Here is a 23884-nt window from a genome sequence, read left to right as displayed (position 1 = left end):
TCTGCTCTTCTTCCTCTTCCTTCTCCCCTTCCCTTCTTCATCCACTTCCTCTTCCCCTTTTCCCCTCTTCTTCCTCCTCCTCCTTTCCCTCTCTTCCTCTTCCTGCTCTTCCTCCTCCTCCTGCTCTTCTTCCTCTTCCTTCTCTTCTTTCTCCTCTTTCTTGTCCTGCTCTTCCCCTCTTCCTCCTCTTTCTGCTCTTCTTCTTCTTCCTTTTCCCTTCTTCATCCACCTCTTCCTCTTCCCCTTTTCCCCTCTTCTTCCTCCTCCTCCTTTCCCTCTCTTCCTCTTCCTGCTCTTCCTCCTCCTTCTGCTTTTTCCTTCTCCCCTTCCTCTTCCTTCTCCTCTTCCTCCTCCTGCTGTTCCCCTCTTCCTCCTCCTTCTGCTCCTCTTCCTCCTCCCGCTCTTCCCCTTTTCCCGTCTCCCTCTTCCTCCTCTTCCTTTCCCCTTCTTCCCTCTGCTTCCTCCTCCTGCTTCTGCTCCTCCTCTTCCTCCTGCTCCCCGTGCTGCTCCCTCTCCTGATCTTCCTCCTCCTCTTCCCCTTTTCCCTTCTTCCTCCTCTTCCTTTTCCTCTTCCTCCTCTTCCCCTTTTCCCTTCTTCCCTCTCCTTTTCCTCCTCCTTTCCCCCTCTTCCTCCCGCTTCTGCTCCTCCTCCTTTTCCCCTTCCTCCACCCCCACCCGCTCCTCCGCAGCCGGCGGGGGCGAGCGGCGCGTGCCCGGCGGCGGCGGCGGCGGCGCCGCTCCGGCCCGGATGGTCCGCGTGGGTGGGGGGAGCGGCGACGGGGGGGCGGGGCTGGAGCGTCGGGGCGATGACGTCAGAGGGGGCGGGGCGGCGCTGGCGTCTCCCGTGCCAGGCGGGCGAGCGAGCGAGCGGGCGGCGGCAGCATGCGCGGCGGCGGCGGGGCGATCCGCCTCCATCTTGCGCTGCCCCCGGACGGCCGGCTCCGAGGCAGCCAGGTAGGCGACCCCCGGACGGGAGGGAACCCCCGCGGGACGCCCCCCGGCCCCGGCCCGCCTCGCCTACTCGCCGCCGAGCGGCCCGGCGGGAGGGCGGGCGGGGGGGGGGGCGGGCGCGCGGGGGGGCTTTGGGGGTGGGCGGGGGGGGCTCCGGGCCGGCCTGGGAGGGGTCGCGGAGGGGGGGGGGCTTCCCGGCAGGAGGAGCCGGAGACTTTGTGTCGAAAGTGCGGCTTCCTCTCCCCCCCCCCGCCCGCCCCGCCGGGAAGTCGGTCCGTCAAGAGGGCAGCGATGGGGGGAGGGGAAGGGGGGGGTCGTGGAAGAGTTGCCCCCCCGAGTTCCTTTCTTTGCCTTTCCTTTCTCCTCTCTTTCCTTCCTACTTCCCTTCTCTTCCCTCCCTTCCTTTCTTCCCTCCTCTTCTTCCTCATCCCCCTTCCTTCCTTCCCTCCCTCGCTTTCTTCCTTCTTCCTTCCTCTTCCTCCCCATTCTCCTTCCTCTGTTCCTTCCCTCCCTCCCTCTCTTTCTTTTCTACTTTCCTTCCTTTCCTCCCCCTTTCTTCCTTTCCTCTTTCCCTCCTTCCTTTCTTCCTTCTCCCCTTCTCTTCCTCCCCATTCTCCTTCCTCCATTTCCTCCCTCCCTCCATCTCCCTCTTTTTCCTTTCGACTTCCCTTTCCTTTCCTCCCTTCTTTCCTTCTCTCCCTCCCTCTTTCCTCCCTCCCTTTCTTCCTTCCCCTTCCTCCCCTTCCCCTTCCTCCGTTCCTTCCCTCCCTCTCTTTCCTTTCTCCTTCCTCTCCTCCCCCTTTCTTCCTTGTCTCTTTCCTTCCTTTCTTCCTTCTCCCCTTCCCTTCCTTCCCATTCCTCTTCCTTCCTTCCTCCCTTCCTTCCTTCCTTCCCGCCTTCACTCCTCCCTTCCCTTTCCATCCTTCCCTCTTTCCTTCCTACTTTACTTCTCTTCCTTCTTTCCTTCCTTCCTTCCTCCCCCTCCTCCTCCCCATCTTCCTTCCTTCCTTCCTTCCTTCCTTCCTTCCTTCCTTCCTTCCTTCCTTCCTTCCTTCCTTCCTTCCTCTTTTTTCGTCTCCTTTCTTTCTTTCCTTCCTTCCCTCCCTCCCTTTGTTTTTTCTGCCCCAAAGGACCCCAAGTTAAATTTTTCCATTGGGGGGGGTCTCACCTTCTAAATATCATAACTCCCCCCCCCAAAATCTCCGATCCCTCCGCCCCCCACACCTGGGAACCTCTCCCCCTGCCCGTCTCCCCTCCCCTCATGGGTCGCCCCCCCCCCTCTGCCCCGGCTGGGCAGCAATTGAGGCTGGCACAACACCCACCAGGTGAGGAGGGGGCCCTCCAGCTGTGCCCAAGAGGGAGGGAGGGAGGGAGGGGGGGGTCCGGGAGTCTCCCCTCCCACTTGGCCTTGCACCCCTGACCTGCCAAGGAAGGCCAGGTGGGGTGGCCAGGAAGCCCCTTGAATGCAAACACCTCTGTGTGTGTGTCTGTGTGTGTGTGTCAGGAGGACCCCCCCCCTGCACACACACACACATACACACCCCACTCTGTTGACCACTTCTGCAGTTGTGTTTCCTTTCCAGGCCCTGCGTCTGCTTGGTCATCCAGTTGAGCTGGCCGGCCGGCCAGCCGTGGGGCAGGAAAAAAACAAAACAAATTAAAAAAAAAAAGGCTTATATTTATTTTTTGCAACCAAACGCAGCCCAGTTTTTTTTTGGGGGGGGAGGAAGAACCGGTTTCCAAATTTGCAAGCTTTTGGCGGGGGGGGGGGCTCTACACACACACACACACACACACACACACACACACACAGAGACACGCACGTTGTGGGATAGATCCCCTTAGCCCGGCCATCTTTTTTCCAGCCCAGGCATAACCCTGCAGGAGTCTTGTTTTCGAGTCTTGTTTTCGTGCGATGCAACCAGACGGCCCCTTCTCTTTCTCCTCCTCCTCCTCCTCCTTCTTCCTCTCTTCCTCTCTTTTCTCCTCCGCAGTTTGCAACTACTCCCTTCAGCTGCTTCCAATTTTGCTGCGTGCTCTAAATTTCCTCCTCCTCCTCCTAGCTTTCTCCCACAGAAAAGCCCAAAGGGGGAAGACAGACAGACAGACGGGGAGTGGGGGGGGGAGAGGAATATTTGATAGCCACACCTCCTCTCTCTTCATTTTTCCTTTCTGCATTTCCTGGCACTTTTTTTTTTCTTTTTTCTTTTCTTTTTTTTTTTTGATCTCCGATCTTTGCAACTGGGGCTTCTACAGGCTGCGTCACCAGGCCTTAAATAGATATATATTTAAGAAAAAGAGAGAGAGAGGGAGAGAGAGAGAGAGAAAGAAAGAAAGAAAGAAAGAAAGAAAGAAAGAAAGAAAGAAAGAAAGAAAGAGGAAGGGAAGGGGCTTGGGAAGGCTGAATACACACACACACACACACACACATTCCCAAGCCCCATTTCCCTTCTTCCCCTTCCTTCCTCCTTTCCTTTCCCTTCCTTCCTTCCTTCCTTCCTTCCTTCCTTCCTTCCTTCCTTCCTTCCTTCTTTCCTTCCTTCTTTCCTTTCTTTCCTTCCTTTCCTTCCTCCTTTCCTTTCCCATCCTTCCTTCTTTCCTTTCTTTCTTTCCTTCCTTTCCTTTCTTTCTTTCCTTCCCTTCCTTCCTTCCTTTCCTTTCTTTCTTTCTTTCCTTCCTTCCTTCCTTTCCTTCCTTCTTTCCTTCCTTTCCTTCCTTCTTTCCTTCCTTCTTTCTTTCTTTCTTTCCTTCTTTTCTTTCTTTCTTTCTTTCTTTCTTTCTTTCCTTCTTTCCTTTCCTCTTTCTTTCTTTCTTTCTTTCTGTTGTTTATTTTCTTTTTTTCCCTTTCTTTCCTTTTGCCCCCCCACCCTCTTCCCCCCCTCTTCCTGGCCTTGTTTTTCACACCTTTCCCACGGCTGTTGTGTTAATTTGCAAAGCCCCATCACCGGAGGCAGCTGCAAACGCAAGGCTTGTGGGGGGGGGCTCAGTGTGGATGTGGCGAGCCGCAACGCAACACAACTGTCACGGATGCTAAAGCTGTTGTTTTCCTGTCTCTTGGAGCGCTTGTTTCCGTTGTCTCTAAACACGGCTGGGGGCTGGGGGGGGGAAACGTGCTTCGTTGCACAACTTGGAGGGAAGGTGTGCGTTGAGGTAATCCTCGATTTTATGACTCACAACATGCCTGGTTGCCAAGGATTTGGATCACGTAACCGTGGAGGATGTTGCGACGGTTGTAACTCTGGAAAACAGCCCCGCGTCGTTTTTTTTGCCCCCTCGCCGTCGTAAATTGGAACGGTTGTAAAACGAGGACTTAAAAACCTGCACGCAGGCGCCAGTGGTTTGGGGCCTTGGAATTTGCGTTGGATTTTTTTTGTCGCAGCGATATTGGAAAAAAGGCATCGTGCATTTCGTATGCCGGGGTACGAGGATTGACGGGAGGGGGCAGTTGCATCGAGGCGTTGTGCGTTGCGACGGAGGGGATGTTGTGTTTCTTCTCCCCCCCCTTCCCCAGGTGTGCGAAGGCAGGAGGGGGCTGCCCTTCGGTTTTAGGCCTGTTTGAAGGGCAACGTGGCACAGCGGCAAGGGAAAAGTGGCTGGGATGTGTTTGTCAGCTTGGCAAAACTGTCTTCAAGTTTGTGGGGTTGTGTTGGACTTTGCAACTGTGTGTGTGTTAATTTAACACACACTCCTCTCCCCCCCCCTCCCCAATTGGATGCAGGGAGAATTGCACATCTGGCACCCGATCGGCGTCCTTCCAGATGTGTGGGCATCGGGCCCCGGAATCCCGTTGCCGAGGCCGAAGTTTCACAGCAGCGACCCGCGTTCAAGAGACGCGGCGAGGCGCGATCTATGCCGGTCGATCTGGCGTTCCCTCCCGAACGCAAACAGCTGGAAACTTTCAACACACACAAACTGCCAAACCAGAAATAGGCAACGTTGTGTTGTCCTTGACTGACAGCATTTAGCGGCCGTTGGCAGTTACAACGGCACAGGAAGTTTTTCCACCCTTAACAACCTTCGCAGCATTCCACCATGGTCACGAGATCAACATTCGGACGCTCGGCGACCGACTCGTATTTACGACGGTCGCAGCGTCCCGGAGGGAGGGGGTCACGGGATCCTCTTTGGCAACCTTCTGACAAGCCGAGTCCATGGGGGGGGGGCAAGCCGGATTCGGTTAAAGACTGCGTGACTCACTTAACAGCTGCAGCGATTCATTTAACGACCGTGGCAAGGAACGTCGTAAAATGGGGCAAAGGAAATGTCTCAGCAACAGAAATTACGATTGTGATTGTAAGTCGAGGACTACCTGTGTAGCTGAGGAGAGTCTAATAATAATAATAATAATAATAATAATAATAATAATAATAATAATAATAATGTGGGAAGGGACCTTGGAGGTCATCTAGTCCAACCCCCCAGCTCTTCCTCTAGTAGTTGCTGAATCCTTTTGGTCTTATGTCCAAATCTGAAAGGGATTTCCCATCTCATTTTCTACAGGGGGTCCTCGACTTACGACGGCAACGGAGCCTCAAAAGGTCCGCTTCTAAGCGAGACAGTCATTAAGTGAGCACACACACACACATACTCCCTGTTTTACGACTTCTCTTGCCCCCATTGCGAGGCAAATCACCACCGTTGCGAAACGAGTCAGTCGCAAAAGGGGATCACTCTGTCCCGGGATGCCGCGAGCGTCGTAAATACGAGTCAGCTGCCGAGCGTCTGGGTTTTGATCCCGTAACTCTGCGACAGTCATTAAGTAGGGAATACGGTCCAGAGTCGCTTTTTCCAGCACCGTTCGAACGGTCACTAAACCAACGATGGTTAAGTCAAGGACTTCGCTTTTACCATTGTAGGGATGCTATTAAAGCCTGGTCAATCCCGTGGCCTATCGGAATATTAGTAACCGCTTAGTAAAGCCTTAGTAAGGCCACATCTGGACTCCTGCGTCCTGTTTTGGTCGCCATATTAGAAAAAAAGATGTTGAGACGTTGGAAAAAGGGCAGAGAAGAGCAGTTAAGATGATTAAAGGCCTGGAGGCCAAAACGGATAAAGAACTGTTGCAGGATTTGAATTTGGCCAGTCTAAAGAAGGAGTGTGTGTGTGTGTGTGTGTGTGTGTGTATGACATGATAGCAGCCTTCCAGTATTTGGGGGGGGCTGCCCCAAAGAAGAGGGGGGGGTCCACTTATTCTCCAAAGCACCTGAAGGCAGGACAAGAAGCAACGGATGGAAACTAATCAAGGAGAGAAGCAACCTGGAACTCAGGAGAAACTTCGTAACAACTCAGGACAATTAACCAGTGGAACTGCTTGCCACCGGAAATTGTGGGTGCTCCAACACTGGAGGTTTTTAAGAAGAGACTGGACAGCCATTTGTCTGAAGTGGTATAGGGTTTCTTGCTTGAGCAGGGGGCTGGACTAGAAGACCTCGCGGGTCGCTTCCAGCTCCATCCTGATTACGTATTTGTCTGAAACAATGCGGGGTCTCCTGCTTGAGCAGGGGGCTGGACTAGAAGACCTCGCGGGTCGCTTCCAGCTCCATCCTGATTATGTATTTGTCTGAACCGGTACAAGGTCTCTGCTTTGAGCTCTACTCGGATGGATGGAGGGAATGGATGGATGGATTTGCTGAGGACCCCTCGTTTGGCTGTCCGTGCCGAGTCCGTTTCCCAGGCCTGTTGTGCTTCCCCTGTAGAATTTCTGCCTTGGGCTCCTTTCAAGGTTGCTTTGGCCTTCTTGTTTTTCCGTCTCCTGCCAATTCCGCCCGGCCTCTTCGTTGCTGGAGACGCTCTCTCTCTTTTATTTTTTTTTTTGCAAGGAAAGGTCATCCCATGGAAAGCTTCCCGGCTGAGCAGACCGGCTACTGTGGCCTTTTTTCTGGCCCACTTGACCTTGGAGATTTAAGGGGTATGTGTGTTGCTTTCCAAATTAAATCCAATTTTTTTTCCCTCTCTGGCGCTTTGCACACCCTTCCTCTCTCTCTCTGTCGTCAGACACTCCTTTCAAAACCGAAATTCAGACTAGCTAATGAAACAACACAGCCAGTCTCAGAATCCGAATACAGCCGGAAGGGACCTTTGCGGTCATCTAGTCCAGCCCCCCCTGCTCAAGCAGGAGACCCTATATACCCGTGTCAGACAAATATGTAGTGTGATCAGCTGGAAGGGACCTGGGAGGATGTCTAGTCCACCCCCCTGCTCAAACAGGAGACCCTATATACCCATTTCAGGCAAATACATTGTGTGATCCGAATAGAGCGGAAAGGGACCTTTGTGGTCATCTAGTCCACCCCCCTGCTCAAGCAGGAGACCCTATATACCCATTTCAGCAAATACGTAGTGTCATCCGAATAGAGCAGAAAGGGACCTTTGTGGTCATCTAGTCTAGCCCCCCTGCTCACGCAGGAGACCCTATATACCCATTTCAGGCAAATACATTGTGTGATCCGAATAGAGCGGAAAGGGACCTTTGTGGTCATCTAGTCCACCCCCCTGCTCAAGCAGGCGACCCTATATACCCATTTCAGGCAAATACGTCATGTGATCCGAATAGAGCGGAAAGGGACCTTTGTGGTCATCTAGTCCAGCCCCCCTGCTCAAGCAGGAGACCCTATATACCCATTTCAGCAAATACGTAGTGTCATCCGAATAGAGCAGAAAGGGACCTTTGTGGTCATCTAGTCTAGCCCCCCTGCTCACGCAGGAGACCCTATATACCCATTTCAGGCAAATACGTAATGTGATCCGAATAGAGCGGAACGGGACCTTTGTGGTCATCTAGTCCACCCCCCTGCTCAAGCAGGAGACCCTATATACGAGGGCTTTTCAACCAGTGGTACGGGGACCCCCTGTGGTCCATTGGCACCTGGCAGGTGGGACGCGACCATCCTAGAAAAGGGGTAGCGGGGGTGAGGAATGAGCTGAACCAGTGGCAGCACCGCACAAGCCTGAGCGAGAGACGGCTGGAGCTGCAGGGCTGTCAGGGCTCAGTGGAACCGCCAGGATCAGTGCCAGGCTCCAGCTGGAGCTCAGCGCTGATCCTGGCGCTTTTGCTGAGCCCTGAAGAAGCACCAATCGGCTGGAATGTTGCAGCCTCTCCAGGGTCTTGTGATTTCCATTCAGATGCTTGTGCAACCGATTCATATTTATGACGGTCACAGTGTCCCAGGGTCATGTGAAGGGACCAAAACCTGCTGCAACCACCCAGCAGACGGGGGGGGGGGAGAATAAAAACCAGACACCCCCCCACCCCACTCCCACTGCCAATCCTCAACAGAAATGCTCACAACAATGAAAACCTCGGACAGGAGGAAGAATGCGGCCGGATGGGCAGGCGGGTGTCTTGCTTGGCTGTGGCTTGGGGGGCACTTTTTTCAGGGCCATTGTAACTTTGAACCGTCACTAAGCGAACCGTTGTAAATCGAGGACTACCTGTGCTTTATCACTTTTTTCCTTTTTGGGGGGGGTCATCAAGTTTTTGACTCCTTGCTAGGCAGCTGGTGGTACTCAGATGTTGCCATATGCTAAATGTGGTACAGTGGGTGAAAAGGTTGAAAAGCCCTGCTATATACCCATTTCAGACAAATATGTAATGTGATCCGAATAGAGCGAAAAGGAACCTTTGTGGTCATCTAGTCCAACCCCCTGCTGAAGCAATGGACCCGAACCCATTGCAGACAAATATGTAATGTGATCAGAATAGAGCGGAAAGGAACCTTTGTGGTCATCTAGTCCAACCCCCCCTGCTCAAGCAATGGACCCGAACCCATTGCAGACAAATATGTAATGTGATCAGCATAGAGCTGGAAGGGATCTTGGAGGTCTTCTAGTCCAGCCCCCTGCTCAAGCAGGCGATCCTATACCCATTTCAGACAAGCGGCTGTCCAGTCTCTTCTCAGAAACCTCCAGCGTTGGAGCACCCACGTCTGGTGGCAAGCAGTTCCACTGGTTAATTGATCTCACTGTCAGGAAGTTTCTCCTTAATTCCAGGTTGCTTCTCGACTTACAACAGCTGGCTTAGTGAGCGTTCAAAGTCGCAACGGCACTGGAAAATGCGACTTACGACCGTTTTTTGCCCTTCGCGACCGCCACGGGTCGCGGGATCAAAATTCAGATGCTCGGCGACCGACTCGTACTGACGACGGTCACGGTGTCCCAGAGGGGCGTCACGTGACCCCTTTGGGCAACTCTCCGACAAGCAAAGTCAACGGGCAGGGAGCCCGATCCGTCGAACGACCCCGTTACTCACTTAACAACTGCGGTGATTCGTTTAACGACGAGGTCATAAAACGGGGCAAAACTCACTTAAATGTCTCGGTTAGCCGCAGAAATGTAGATTGTAAGCCGAGGACCCCCTGTATCCACTTTGGGGAGGGGGGAAATTTGGGGGTTGCAAGTAAAGTTTCTAGCAATTAAGGGGAAACATTAAACAAGGATGCCTCTTAACGTCCTTTCGCAGCCAAGAAACTCGGGCAAGTCGTGGCTTGCGCTCAAAAGTGGCTTAAAAGAGTTGGGAGGTTTCGCAGGTTCCAGTTTTATCCTTGGCAAACCTCTGGAGTGGGGAGGGGTCCAACCGAAACACACACAGATACACACACACACACACACACACACACACACACACACACACACACACAGAGTTGCTCTCTCAGCCCAGGAATGCAGAGCTACGGGTCTGTTTGCATGGAGAAGGGCTGCCCTGGGGGAATGTGTTATTTAACACACACACACACACACACACACACACACACACACAAGCACGTTGTCGGAGAAGACTTGGGAGCAAAGTTTGTTGGTGTGTCCAAATTGTTCGGGTTGGCTTCAGCGAGGGTGTGGCGGGGACAATCTACTTCCTGTTGGCAGTGGCTGTGTGTGTTTTGCAGAGCCTGTGTGTGTGTGTGTGTGTGTGTGTTTTTAAATCAGTGTTTTTCAAGCTGGAGAATTTTTAAGCTGGGTGGACTTCACCTCCCAGCTGGCTGGGGAATTCTGGGAGTTGAAGGCCACCCAGCTTAAAAATTCTGCAGCTTGAAAATCTCTGATCTAAATATAGGTTAATCCCTGACTTTAACAACAGCTTGTTTAGCGACGGTTCGAAGCTACGATGGCACTGGAAAAAAAGGGACTTAATGACCGTTTCTCACACTTAACGACCGTTGCAGCATCCAAATTCGGACGCTTGTCAACCGACTCATCTTTATGACGGTCGCAATGTCCCGGGCTTGCCTGATCCTCTTTTTGCGATGTTCCAACAAGCAGCCAGGAAGCCAGTTCCACTTAACGGCGGTGTGGCTAACTTAACCCCCGCAGTGATTCACTTAATAACCACGGCAAGGGAGGTCGTAAAACGGAACAGGGCTCAAAACTCACTTAACAAAGGTTTCAGGCAGCAACGGGGAATTGGGGGTTTAACGGACGTCGTAAGTCGAGGACTACCAGTGGAATGTTTTATCGCTGCTTCTTTTCTTTATTTTTCCGCTAGTTTCTGACAAACCAGGAACAACATGATATCACTAAGCAATTTGGCCAACGATGCATTTTTGTCTCGTGATAAACCGGCATTTCTATTGGCTCCGGATGTGTTGGACTGAGTAATCTTAATTTTTTTTAAAGGAACACCAGCCTCAATTTTTGGTTTTGTTTTGTTTTTTTTCTCGCCTGGTATCAGCACTGGAAGTTTTTAAGAAGAGACTGGACAGCTATTTGTCTGAAATGTGTAGGGTTTCCTGCCTGAGCAGAGGGTTGGACTAGATGACCTCCAAGGTCCCTTCCGAGTCTGTTATCCTTCCTTCCCTCCCTCCCTTCTCCAACACTGGTAGTTTTTAAGAAGAGACTGGACAGCCATTTGTCTGAAATGGTATATAGGGTTTCCTGCCTGAGCAGGGGGTTGGACTAGATGACCTCCAAAGTCCCTTCCGAGTCTGTTATTCTGTTATTCCTTCCTTCCTTCCTTCCTTCCTTCCTTCCTTCCTTCCTTCCTTCCTTCCTTCCTTCCTTCCTTCCTTCCTTCCTTCTCCAATATTGGAAGTTTTTAAGAAGAGACTGGACAGCCCTTTGTCTGAAATGGTATATAGGGTTTCCTGTGTATTATTATTATTATTATTATTATTATTATTATTATTATTATTCGTGGTTCGTTTGGTGGGGTCTCCATTCAACCTTCGCTAATTCTGCCCAGCATCCTAGTTATTCTTTGCAGCTCTCCAGATGCTTTGGGGGCCGGAAACACGCAAACACACGCAAACAAACACACACACACATAAACAAGTACTTGGCTGTTTCAGTGGTGACACCTGGTGTTGTTGTCTGGTTAATGATTTGCAGCGCTTGGCTAATCCTTTATCCTTGCCCCGATTTTGAAAAGCTGCTTCCTTTGAGGTTATTCATTAGCCTCTGTCCTGGATCCGCCCGGCCCACAACAAGCCAGCATCGCCCTTCACACTGACCCACCCACGTCAGCGGTGTGTCGCGTTCTTCGCTCGCTTGCAAAACTGGGTGGGCTTGCAGAATTAATCCAATTTTGCACAACGCGTCAGCAACGTTGCGTGCCCGACCTCTACCGCCTGGTGTGTGTGTGTGTGCCTTGCTGGCGTTCACACCTTCTCGTCCTGATGTTGCAACGGCACCAAGCTGGGTCCGAGACTATGTTGGCTAGTCTCGGATCCAGCTGCCAGCCTTGATCGGCCAGGGTTTGTGACGTAAAGCCGAGAATTGCGTTTCAGGTACACTTCCAAAGACAGAAAAACAGATTTTTCTCTCTGCATCCTGTGATTTTTTTTTTTTTTTTTGCCTCCTGTTCTTTAAGAGAGTGACCGTTGAAAGGGACCTTGGAGGTCTTCTAGACCCACCAGGAAGCCTACACAGGTAGCCCTTAACTTACGACCGCAGCCAAGCTCAAAATTTCTGTTGTTCAGCGAGACATTTGTTAAGTGAGTTGGTTGTTAAGTTGTTAAGTGAGTCGCTGCAGTTGATAAATGGGTCGCACGGTTGTTAATTGAATCTAGCTTCCCCATCAATTTTGCTCGTCCGAGGGTCGCCGAAGGGGATCACGTGACCTCTGGACGCAGAAACGGTCGTAAATACAAGTCGGTTGCCGAGAATGTTGACCACGGGACCGTGGGAAATGCTGCAACGGTCGTGTGAAAAAGGGTCCCGAGTCATTTTTTTTCCCCGGTGGCGTTGTAACTTTGTAAGTGAACTGTTGTTAATTCTAGGACTACCTGTGCCAAATGGCTGTCCAGCCTCTTCTTAAAAACTTCCAGAGTTGAAGCATTCACTGCTTCTGGTGGCAAGTAGTTCCACTGGTTAATTGTCCGCACTGTCAGGAAATTTCTCCTTAGTTCTAAGTTGCTTTTCTCCTTGATGAGTTTCCATCCGTTGCTTCTTGTCCTGCCCTCAGGTGCTTTGGAGAATAGCTTGACTCCCTCTTCTTTGGGGCAGCCCCTGAGATACTGGAACACGGCTATCATGTCCCCCCCCTCATCCTTCTCTTCATTAGAATAGAATAGAGCTGGAAGGGACCCTGGAGGTCATCTAGTCCAACTCCCTGCTCAAGCAGGAGACCCTATTCAGACAAATATGTAATATAATCAGAATAGAGCTGGAAGGGACCCGGGAGGTCATCTTGTCCAGCCCCCTGCTCAAGCAGGAGACCCTACGCCATTCCAGACAAATGGTTGTCCAATCTCTTCTTAAAAACCTCCAAGTGATGGAGCACCCACAACTTCCAGTGCATCCAGCTCGTTCCGTGCAAAGCCTGGGCGCCTAACGCCGGTAAGACTCGCACACAGAGCTGCCCCATTGAGGGATGCCCCCGCCCAGCCCCCGTCCGATCCACATTTTCACATTCCTCTTCTTTCTAACGGACGTGAAAACGCGTTTTCCTTCCACCATATTCACCTCCTCGCTTCGAGAGGTAGTCCTCGGCTTACGACCGCAATCCAGCCCGACATTCTTCTTGCGACCATTAAGACGGTTCTCCGGTGTGTCGTGCCCCGTTTCTTGCTAAGTGAATCGCGGCGGTCGTTGAAGTGAGTGAGCTGCGCGGTCGCTAAATGGACCTGGAATCCCCGCTGACTCGGCTTGGCGGACGGGGATCGCTTGACCGTCGTAAATGTGAGTCGGTTGCCGAGCGTCCGAATTTTGATCGCATAACCGCAGGGAGGCTGCGACGGTCGTGAAGTGGGAAAAAAAGGGATGCTGCTTTGAATGGAGCAGGCAGGAAGAGTTTTAAGGGGGTGGTCTCGGGTTGGCAGTTCGCCAGGGAAGCCCACTCCCCAATTTCCCATCTGCCTTTGCTGCCTTTTTCTTGTGCCGAACCCGGTTAGGTGGATGTCGGCGTGATCCAGTCGGTCCCTGGAAACAGAGAATCCAGTTTCCTTCTACAGTGGAATCTGCAAGGCTCAGCCCCTGTTGTGGTTTGGGGGTGGGTGGGTGGGCTTGAGACGAGCAGGGTCTTTTGCCCCTCTTGATCCCAGCAGGACGGTTTGTCCAGGATGGGGGAACTTAAGAGAGCTGAATCAGCAGAAACCATGGTGTGGGAAAGCAAAAACAAAGTTAATAATAATAATAATAATAATAATAATAATAATAATAATAATAGGAACAACAACAATAATAATGGAAGGGACCTTGGAGGTCATCTAGTCCAACCCCCTGCTCAGGCAGGAAACCCTATTCCATTTCAGACAAGTGGCTGTCCAGTCTCTTCTTAAAAACTTCCATTGTTGAAGGAGGGAGGGAGGGAGGGAGGGAGAGAGAGGGAAGGAAGGAAGGAAGGAAGGAGGAAAAAAAAACAGAATAACAGACTTGGAAGGGACCTTGGAGGTCATCTAGTCCAACCCCCTGCTCAGGCAGGAAATCCTATCCCATTTCAAGAGAAGGGACAACCATCTGTCTGAACTGGGATGGGGTCTCCTGCCTAAGCAGGGGGTTGGACTAGATGACCTCCAAGGTCCCTTCCAACTCTATTATCCTGTTATTCCTCCTCCCCCTCCTCCTCTCCTCCTCCTCCTCTTTAAGAAGAGACTGGACCGCCATTTGTCTGAAATGGAACAGGGTCTCCTGCCCGAGCAGGGGGTTGGGCTAGATGACCTCCAAGGCCCCTTCCCGCTCTCTTCATCTGAAGGGCGAGAGGAGGGTGGCCAATCGTGCCCAGAATCTTCCATTTGGGGACGAAGAGCCTTCTCAAGTGAACCTTTTTTCCAGGGTTCCTGGTGGCTTGAAAGCTTTTGGTGTGAATTGCGGGCAGAGATGAGAGAAATTGTAATATTTTTAGGCCTTCAGGGCTGGCAGTGGTCGGCGTTTCACGGCTCCTGCGCTCGCGAACCCAGCGGCATTCCTCGCTAAGGTTTCGGGGAAGGAGGTTTCAAAAATAGAATCTTTTTTCTATTTTTAAGCGACGCTCCAACGCCGTTTGAACATCTCCATCTCGGCCACTTGAAGATGGGCTTGGCTGGCTGGGGAATTCTGGGAGTTGAAGTCCGCCCATCCTCAAGTCGCCAAGCTTAAAAAAAAAAACGGCTTTAACAACTTTAAAAAAATCAAAACAAAGTGAGAATCATTCCTTACTTTTAACTTTAGCCTGAATCCCAGCAAAGCGGCTCCCGAAATGAAACCCGGAATTTGCAAATGTTATTTTTTTTTTTTTAATCAATGCGGTTCTTTGTCGCTTCCAAAAGTGTGTGCGTGTGTGGGGAACACAACTTGCAATCTTCCCCCAAAACATCCTCTGTGAATTTTTGCAGGAAGCCTATCAGTTCTCTTTCTCCAAACACCCAGCAGATGTTTTTCCAAATGTGTTGCTTAATAAGGAATATAATTTTAAGCCGAAGCCCTTTCCTTGGAGAGTGGAATTTTCCTGTACTTTTTTTCCCCCCTTTTTTCTTCTCGTCTCCCCCCTCCCAGGCCAGTTTTTATAACTCGTATATTCTGGGCTGTAGCATCTCTTTATGACTTTACTATTTGGATAGCTTGGGCCTGTCGGCAAGATTTAAGGGGGAATGAACACCGAGCTTGCAAATATTCCCCTGCTAGAAAGCCAGACCTCTCCCCCCCCCCAGGACCCCCCACCACCACCTTTAAGGAGATACGCTCCTGAATTTGGCCAGATAGCACAGAGGACCCTGGCTTAGATGGGAAACTGTGGCTGTTTGGGCTGTTATTTGACCCACTCGTCCCTGAGAACGGAGGGAGAAGCTTTTGCAAAGAAAAAAAGGCAAAACAAGTCAAGCCGGAGATAGTTTTACAAAAACAAGGAAGCAAGCAACCTGTTGTGCTCTGGACAAAATGCAGATTATTTGCTTTTTTTTTTTTTTTTTAAAACTGTCAAGGGAGTTGAGCGGGATGCTCAGAACTGTGGATGGTTTATATTTGGAGTAAGAGGGTACCTCTTTATCTGTCTGACTATGACTATCTCTGTCTATCTACCTACCTGTCTATCTATATCTCCCTATGTCTATTTTTATTACTTATCTAGCTATCTCTATCTCCCTATGTCTATCTCTATTATCTATCTTATCTTATCTATCTATCTATCTATCTATCTATCTATCTATCTATCTATCTATCTATCTCTATTATCTGTCTGTCTCTTTCTATAATCTACCTACCTACCTACCTATCTATATGTCCCTATGTCTATCTTTATTGCTTATCTAGCTATCTCTATCTCCCTATGTCTATCTCTATTCTCTATCTTATCTATCTATGTATCTATCTATGTATCTATCTATCTATCTATCTATCTATCTATCTATCTATCTATCTATCTATCTATGTCTATCTCTATTATCTGTCTGTCTGTGTCTTTCTGTAATCTATCTACCTACCTACCTTTCTATATGTGCCTATGTCTATCTTTATTACTTATCTAGCTATCTCCCTATGTCTATCTCTATTATATATCTATCTATCTATCTATCTATCTATCTATCTATCTATGTCTATCTCTATTATCTATCTGTCTCTGTCTTTCTGTAATCTATTTACCTACCTACCTACCTTTCTATATGTCCCTATGTCTATCTTTATTACTGATCTAGCTATCTCTATCTCCCTATGTCTATATTATCTATCTATCTATCTATCTATCTATCTATCTATCTATCTATCTATCTATCTATCTATGTCTATCTCTATTATCTGTCTGTCTGTGTCTTTCTGTAATCTATCTACCTACCTACCTTTCTATATGTGCCTATGTCTATCTTTATTACTTATCTAGCTATCTCCCTATGTCTATCTCTATTATATATCTATCTATCTATCTATCTATCTATCTATCTATCTATCTATCTATGTCTATCTCTATTATCTATCTGTCTCTGTCTTTCTGTAATCTATTTACCTACCTACCTACCTTTCTATATGTCCCTATGTCTATCTTTATTACTGATCTAGCTATCTCTATCTCCCTATGTCTATATTATCTATCTATCTATCTATCTATCTATCTATGTCTATCTCTATTATCTGTCTGTCTGTGTCTTTCTGTAATCTATCTACCTACCTACCTTTCTATATGTGCCTATGTCTATCTTTATTACTTATCTAGCTATCTCCCTATGTCTATATTATATATCTATCTATCTATCTATCTATCTATCTATCTATGTCTATCTCTATTATCTATCTGTCTCTGTCTTTCTGTAATCTATTTACCTACCTACCTACCTTTCTATATGTCCCTATGTCTATCTTTATTACTGATCTAGCTATCTCTATCTCCCTATGTCTATATTATCTATCTATCTATCTATCTATCTATCTATCTATCTATCTATCTATCTATCTAACTATCTAACTATCTATCTATCATCTATATCTATCTCATATCTCTATCTATCTATCATCTCTATCATATATATATTATCTATCTTTCTCTGTCTATATCTCTGTCTATGATTTATGTATGTCTATATCCTTTATCTGTTTATCTATACCATCTATTATCTATATCTCTATCATATCTATTGCTGTCTGTCTATATTTCTATGTATCCTTTCTATCTTTATCCGTCTATTATCTTTCTCTCTCTCTCTCTCTCTCTCTCTCTCTCTCTCTCTCTCTCTCTTCCATCTCTTTGTGTCTATTATCTATCCATCTATCTCTGTCTGACTATCTTTCAGTCTGTCTACCTGTGTGTCTCTGTGCTGTCTGGCATCTCTTAGATTAATTTGCTGCCTGTCTCCTCCTGTGAATCTGGGCGGTTTACAATAAAGCCATATTTTCTTTTCTTCTGCAGTGGGTCCAGCTCAGCCCCATTGGGAGGAAGCAGCATGAGGAGCAGCGGGTGGCCAGATGCCCACTAGGTCTGCTCAGCTCGTCTAGGTAAGGCAACGTCCATCCTTCGGACATTTTCCCGTCTCTTGCAAAGGTCTGCTCTGGGCAGTGGGAAGGCCTGCCCTGCCCGGCGGGTCAGGACCGCCATTCCCCAGATCCCTCTCCAGGCTGGACCTCCAAGCGGGAGTCCCAGACCTACGTTTTGCAAGGGCCTCCCTCGGCAAGGTCTGGTCTAGCCTACACCGTCTCTATGGAAATGCTGCCCGGTTCCAGGTGGGTTTCCTGTTCCGATCTCCATAGCAACCAGGGCTGTATCTAGGCCAGCCACTCTTTTTCTCCATGGCAACGGTGCCACGATGTAGGCCGGACCCCACATTGAGACCTTGACAACCAACGTCTGCTTGGAAGGCCTCAGTTATGGGGTGTCTTTTCCCTCTTGGCCCCCCCCTTTTTTTTTAGTTTCTCAACGCCTTCCACAATAATTTGCTCAAATCACCTTGATCGAGTTTCCCACCTTTTTTTGGGAAAAAAACCGGGAAGTTTCACCTTGCACCGGGGTTAGGCCGGCTTGGAAGGCATCCGGTTGCCGTGGCAACATCAAGGCCGCCAGGCTTTGGGCCTGTCTTTCTGCCGGAGGGACTACAACTCCCAGCATTCCCGGTCAGGCTGGGCGAGTGCTGCGTAACCCAGCCATCATGAAGGACCCACGTTGGGGGTCCAGCAAGGCTGATGATGGCTTGCAAAGTCGGCTTATTCTCGGTCGACGTCGGCATTTCGAACTGACCTTCCTCCACTGAGGACGGGGATTGGACAGAGATGGCCCAGCAGAGTCTCCGCTGAGCTTTTGGCTCGGTTTCCATAATGGGGATGGAGTCTTCACGAAGGCGAGAACAACCACCTGCCTTTGTTCTCCCCTTCCTCAACTGTCCACTCGGCCACTTGCGTTCTGCAAATTTTAATGCCAGTGAGATGCCTTCAGCCCCCTAAGTGTCAAGGGGGTGAAACATTAAATGCAACCAGAATCGGGCACACATCGGCTCCGGAGGTTGGCGAGGATCCTGCGAGCAAATATTTTACGGTCTCAAACGGGGGTCTCCAAACGTGGCGACTTTTAAGACTCGTGGACTTCAACTCCCAGGATTCTCCAGCCGGCATGCTCATCGTGGCCCCGCTTACTCTCTTATCATCCCTTTCTCTCCAATCTCTCCACTTTAAGGAGAAGACAAAACCAGGCACGGCTGGCTGGGGAATTCTGGGAATTGAAGTCCACCAGACTTAAAAGTCGCCATGTTTGGAGACCCCCCCCCCAAAGGTTTACAACAGGGGTGTCAAACTGCCGGCTTGTGGGCCGGATGCGTCACGCCGAAAACCGCACCCACCTCCTTGCCGGCAATGGGGGAAAAGTCGCGATAGGTCGCGACACGTCGCGTGATGTTGCAAGTTTGACACCCCTGGTCTAAAAGAGAGGAGAAAAAAATTGTGGGAATTGAGTCCAATGTTGGTAGCCGTCGAATTACAAGCATTAATTCGGTTCAACAGCACTGAAAAAAGTAACTTATGACCGTTTTTCACACTCAACGGCTGTCGAAGCATCCCCATGGTCACTATGGCAACCGACTCATATTTACAACGGTTGCAGGGTCCCGGAGGGCGGTCACGTGACCCCCTTTTGCGAGCTTCTGACAAGCCAAGTCAAGGGGGGAAGCCGGATTCACATAACAGACGTGTCACTAACTGAACCCCTGCAGTGATTCACTTAACAGCCGTGGCAAGGAAAGGTCGTTAAATGGGGCAGAACTCACTTTAACAATTAGTAATTTTGGATCCTGTGGGCGGGCAATTAGGGTATTAGGGGCTCCCACCACCCTTTTTTGAATCCTATTGGCCAAAAGCTTTTTGCAAGCGGCTTCTCTCTCTCTCTGTCGGGCTGTCTCTATGCCCATTTTTCAGATGGGGAAAACTGAGGCAGGACCCTGAGAAGCTTCCTTTGAGGGCGCAGCCTCCCTTACCGGCTCAGGCCCGCCCCCCCCCCCCAATCAGCCTGACCTGAAGCCAATTCTCCTAACTGGATTGTTTCTCATCCCAGTGCGCAGAATCGAAAACTTTATTTATCTTTCCTTCGAAGTTCGGAAGGAGATAAATGGAATTTCCCAAGGAGAGTTGCTTCAAGCCAGGGAGGCAAGTTTGGCCAAGGTCGTCTGATGAATCCATGGAGGGGAGCAGAGTTTTTTAAAGGGTGGGAATTAACCTGGCAGCAGTTACTTAATTTTTTTTTTTAATTTATCAAAGCTGCACCCTGCTCCCCATCTCACCAAAGGCAATTTTGCATTGCTGTATTGCTGTGTCTGGTGCCTGCAAGTCCCCCCCCCCCCTGAACAAAGCCACAGTCTCTCCAAATTAGAAAAAAAAAGTAATATTTTTTATTTTGAGAGGTCCAAATTCTCTCTCTCTCTCTCTCTCTCTCTCTCTCTCTCTCTCTTTTTCCCTGTATCTCTTTTTTCTCTCGGTCCCTCTTTCTGTCTCTCTCTTTCTCTCTTTCTATCGTTCTCTTTTTCTGTCTGTTTCTCTTTCTCTGCATCTCTTTCTTTTTCTCTCTTTCTCTCTCTTTTCACTCTCTCTTTTCTTTTTCTCTCATTCCATGTCTCTTTCTTTCTATCATTCTTTCTCTTTCTCTGCATCTTTTTCTATTTCTCTTTTTCTGTCTCTCTCCCTTTCTCTTTCCATTTCTTTCTCTCTTTTCTCTTTCTGTCTCTCTGCCTTTCTTTTTCTCTTTCTTTTTCCCTATATTTTTTTCTCTCATTCCCTCTCTCTGTCTCTCTCTCTCTTCCTATCATTCTCTTTTTCTGTTTCTTTCTCTGCATCTCTTTCTTTCTCTTTTTTCTTTCTCCCTTTTTCTTTCCATTTCTTTCTCTCTCTGTGTCTTTCTTTTTCTTTCTTTTTCCCTCTATCTCTTTTTTTCTGTTTCCTCTCTCTCTTTTTCTCACTCTTTCTATCATTCTGTTTTTCTGTTTCTTTCCCTGCGTCTCTTTCTCTCTTTTTTATCTTTCTGTCTCTCTCTCCCTTCCTCTTTCCATTTCTCTCTCTCTCTCTCTCTCTCTCTCTCTCTCTCTCTCTCTCTCTCTCTCTCTCTCTCTCTCTCTCTCTCTCTCTCTCTCTCTTTCTCTCTCCCTGCCCTAGCAATGTCCTGCTTCTGGCTTTACCATTCGTGCAATTGTTGCACCATTTTCCACATTGGTGCAACAATCAACTGCTTTTCTTCCCCCAGTCTCTTCCCATCCCTGTTGCCGCTCCCCATCCAATCTGCTGACATCAGCCTCCGTGACTCACAAGCCTTATAAAAAAAAAAATCCACTCTCTGCTTTTCTTTTTTTTTTTAAATCGGCTTGGGCCTCACGCCATTCCTCAACGCCCATCCCACCAGCTCTGCCTGCAGCCCGCAGCCAAAATGGGATCCCTGCTTTTGCTTGCCTCCAGTGCCTTCGCGCACACATTGCACAGAGGATGAGTGCATTTTTTTTTTATTTTGCTCTTTCTTTCCCCTCTTCCCTGCAATGGTTCCCCCCCCCTCGTCCATTTTGTAAAACGCGGGGGGGGGGATGAAGTGTGCAGCGTGTGGGGCAAACCCAAAAAAAGGAGATGGGAGTCTTTTGGAGACCACGGAGGGGTCCTCTCTACGCTGGGTGGTTTTCTTGCAGACGTTTCGTGACCCAGCTAGGGAACAGCCTCAGTGCTAGGAGAGGGGGTCTGCAAAGAGGAGGGTCCTGAGTGCTCTCCCAGCTGAGTTGCTTTCTTGCGGACCTTTCATGAGTCAATTAGGCCAGCAGTCCCCAACCCACCCGCTCACCCCCGGTCTGTGGACCAGTACCGGGCCAGCATCCGGTCTGCCCAAACAAGCGAAGCCCTGCAGCACACGAAACCAGGCGCCCCCCGGTCCGTGGAGGGGAAAAAAATCCTCTCTCCACGGAACCGGTAGTCCCTGGTGCCCGAAAGGTTGGGGGCCTCTGGACTAGGCAAGATCATCAGTGCTAGAAGGGAGGGGGGGTCTGTGGGGGGGAAGAGGGAAACGTGGGGTCCCGTGACTCTCTGAGCTGGGTTGTTTTCTTGCAGACCTTTCATGAGCTGACTAGGTAATGAACTCAAGTACCCATGATGTTACCTGGTTTGGTAATGAAAGGTCTACAAGAAAACAAGCCAACTCAGAGAAGGAGCCCACATTCCTCCCCCCCCTTCTTCCTCCTCCTCCTCCACTCCACCTCCTCTTCATCGTCCTCCTCCTTCATTCCACTTCTTCCTCCTCCACTCCTCTTCCTCCTCCTTCCTGTCTTCCTCTTCCTCTTCTTCCTCTTCTTCTTCCTCCTTCATTCCACTTCTTCCTCTTCCACTCCTTTTCCTCCTCCTCCTTCCCGTCTTCCTCTTCCTCTACTTCCTCTTCTTCTTCCTCCTTCATTCCACTTCTTCCTCCTCCACTCCTCTTCCTCCTCCTCCTTCCCTTCTTTCTCCTCCTCTTCCTCTTCTTCCTCTTCTTCTTCCTCCTTCATTCCATTTCTTCCTCTTCCACTCTTCCTCCTTCCCTTCTTCCTCTTCCTTTCCTCCACTCCATCTCCTCTTCTTCCTCCTCCTCTTCCTCCTTCCCCTCCTCCACTCCACCTCCTCTTCCTCCCCCTCTTCTTCTTCCTCCACTCCTCCTCTTCCTTCTCCTCCACTCCACCTCCTCCTCCTCGTCTTCCGCCTTCCCCTCTTCCTCCTCCACTCCTCCTCTTCCTCCTCCTCCACTCCACCTCGTCTTCCTCCTCCTTGTCTTCCTCTTCCTCCTCCTCCTCAACTCCCTTTTAGCACTGATGACATTCCCTAGTTGGGTCATGAAACGTCAGCAAGAAAACCACCCAGCTCAGAGAGCACCAAGGATCCTACAGTCCTTCTCCTCCTCCTCCTCCCTCTTGCACTGATGATGTTCCCTGGTTGGGTCGTGAAACGTCTGCAAGAAAACCCCCCAGCTCGGAGAGCACCAAGGACTCCCACAGTCCTCCTCTCTTCTAGCCCTGATGACGTTCCCTAGCTGGGTCACGAGACGTCTGCAACGAAACCCCTCAACTCAGAGAGCAGGCTGGCCCTTTCGTTTCAACCCCGAATTACGAATATTCTCCTTTATTGCTAGCAGTGGAAAACGGCACGGCTCCCAGAGAGCCCGCAGCCCTGCCAGCTTTCTTTTCGGGCCTTCCCTCGCGAAGGTGGTCTGACATTATGGGAAGAGTGCTGTGTTGGTAGCCAGTCATCCGGAAGAATCCAGTGGCACCTTTGCCGACAGACGCATTTTAGAAAAAAAGGAAGAAGCGTTGGTGAGCTTCTTTTTGAAGTCTGATTAGCTCCCTCAGGGCGTCTGCGGTGTGTCCTTCCCCACTGAACTTAGAGCTTCATGCGTGCTGGGGAAATTGAGTCACGGGGAAATTGAGTCACGGTTAAAACAGCTCCCCGAGCGAGCGACAGGACTACATCTCCCAGCAGCCACTGCACAATGCCCAGGAGAGCGAGGGACGCTGGGAGAGGCGGTTCCCTCTTCTTTACCCAGCCTGGTGCCCGCTAGCAGATATTTATTTATGGCGGTTGAAATCTCACCCGTCTGCGCAGCCAAGTGTCCCTTGCCCGGCGGATCTCCGCAGATCCAGTGTGTCCTTCTGAAAGGGGCATCTGGGAAAAAAAACAACAGCAGGGCCTCAGACCTACAAGTAGAGGGACTTGGTGCCCAGATTTGAGGAGGGGGGGTGTCTCTTGCTATCAGCACCCTCCTGGCAAACACACCAATCCCTGGCACTAAAGCTCCAGGCTGGGGACGGTGGAGGGGTACTCCGGTGTCCCCACATTTGCCTCCTGCCCACTGCCTAGCTTGTCCTCGGCCGCGTTCACTTTGACTGCAGCTTCCCCCCCCCCTCAAATCTCTGTTCCCCTTCCCCCTCCTCTCTCTGCTCCATCCCGGCCTGTTTCCATAGAAACCCCTTTTCCGTTTGGGTACTCCCGTCACTGCCAGGAAGGGGAGTGAGCAAGTGTCTGTGTGTGTGTGTGTGTGTCTGTGTGTGTGTGTGTGAGAGAGAGAGAGAGAGAGAGAGAGAGAGAGAGAGAGAGCCAGATCCACTGCTGGGGGGGGGGGGAGAAGAGAGAGAGAGAGAAGAGAACAGAACATGGCTTCTGGAATGATTTTGATACTGTGCAGTACACCCCTGTCTGTCTTCACTCGCCCCGTGCACACCTGACTTTTCCGGCGTGGCGCAAATAATGCTGGCTTTTGCAAAAACCCGGGTGGGCTAGGATTGCCGCTGGCAAGGGAAGAGGAGCAGGGTCAGGAAAAAGAACGGAGGGTGCCACCACTTTGGCGAGGGGGGAGGGGGGCACGGCTCGCGTGGACCAGAACGGGCAGTGCCAAGTTTTGGCGCGTGAGCAGCCAAATAGGACGAGAGACGAGCCGTTGTGGGTGCCCGAATCAAAAACAGACCGGACTTAGCTCTTCAGCGGAGCTGGCGCTCACCGGAAGTGATGTCTTTCAGCCATCTTAGGCTGCCAGGAAGGGAATTCCTTGCGCAAAAGGGCTCAGGGGGGGGGAAGCAAAGAGTGGAGCAGCCAAACGGCACCTCGCGAAGGAGCGAGCGTTTCTCGAGCGTGCCCG

General features: G+C 50.2%; 1 protein-coding gene across 1 annotated transcript in view; it reads left to right on the top strand.

Moving 5' to 3' along the window:
• The first annotated feature begins 817 nt into the window (after positions 1-817).
• Positions 818-23884, top strand: part of ZBTB4 (zinc finger and BTB domain containing 4) — a 32330-nt gene continuing 9263 nt past the window's right edge. The window contains exons 1-2 of the mRNA XM_039337920.1: positions 818-954; positions 17192-17277. The gene's annotated coding sequence lies outside the window, so the exon portion shown is untranslated. The remainder of the gene's footprint in view (positions 955-17191; positions 17278-23884) is intronic.

The sequence above is a fragment of the Crotalus tigris genome, unplaced genomic scaffold, assembly GCF_016545835.1.
Source record: "Crotalus tigris isolate CLP2741 ecotype Arizona unplaced genomic scaffold, ASM1654583v1 scf7180000017690.20705106771:4171800, whole genome shotgun sequence".
In the NCBI taxonomy this organism is placed as follows: domain Eukaryota; kingdom Metazoa; phylum Chordata; class Lepidosauria; order Squamata; family Viperidae; genus Crotalus; species Crotalus tigris.
This window is presented reverse-complemented; position numbering and strand designations above follow the sequence as displayed.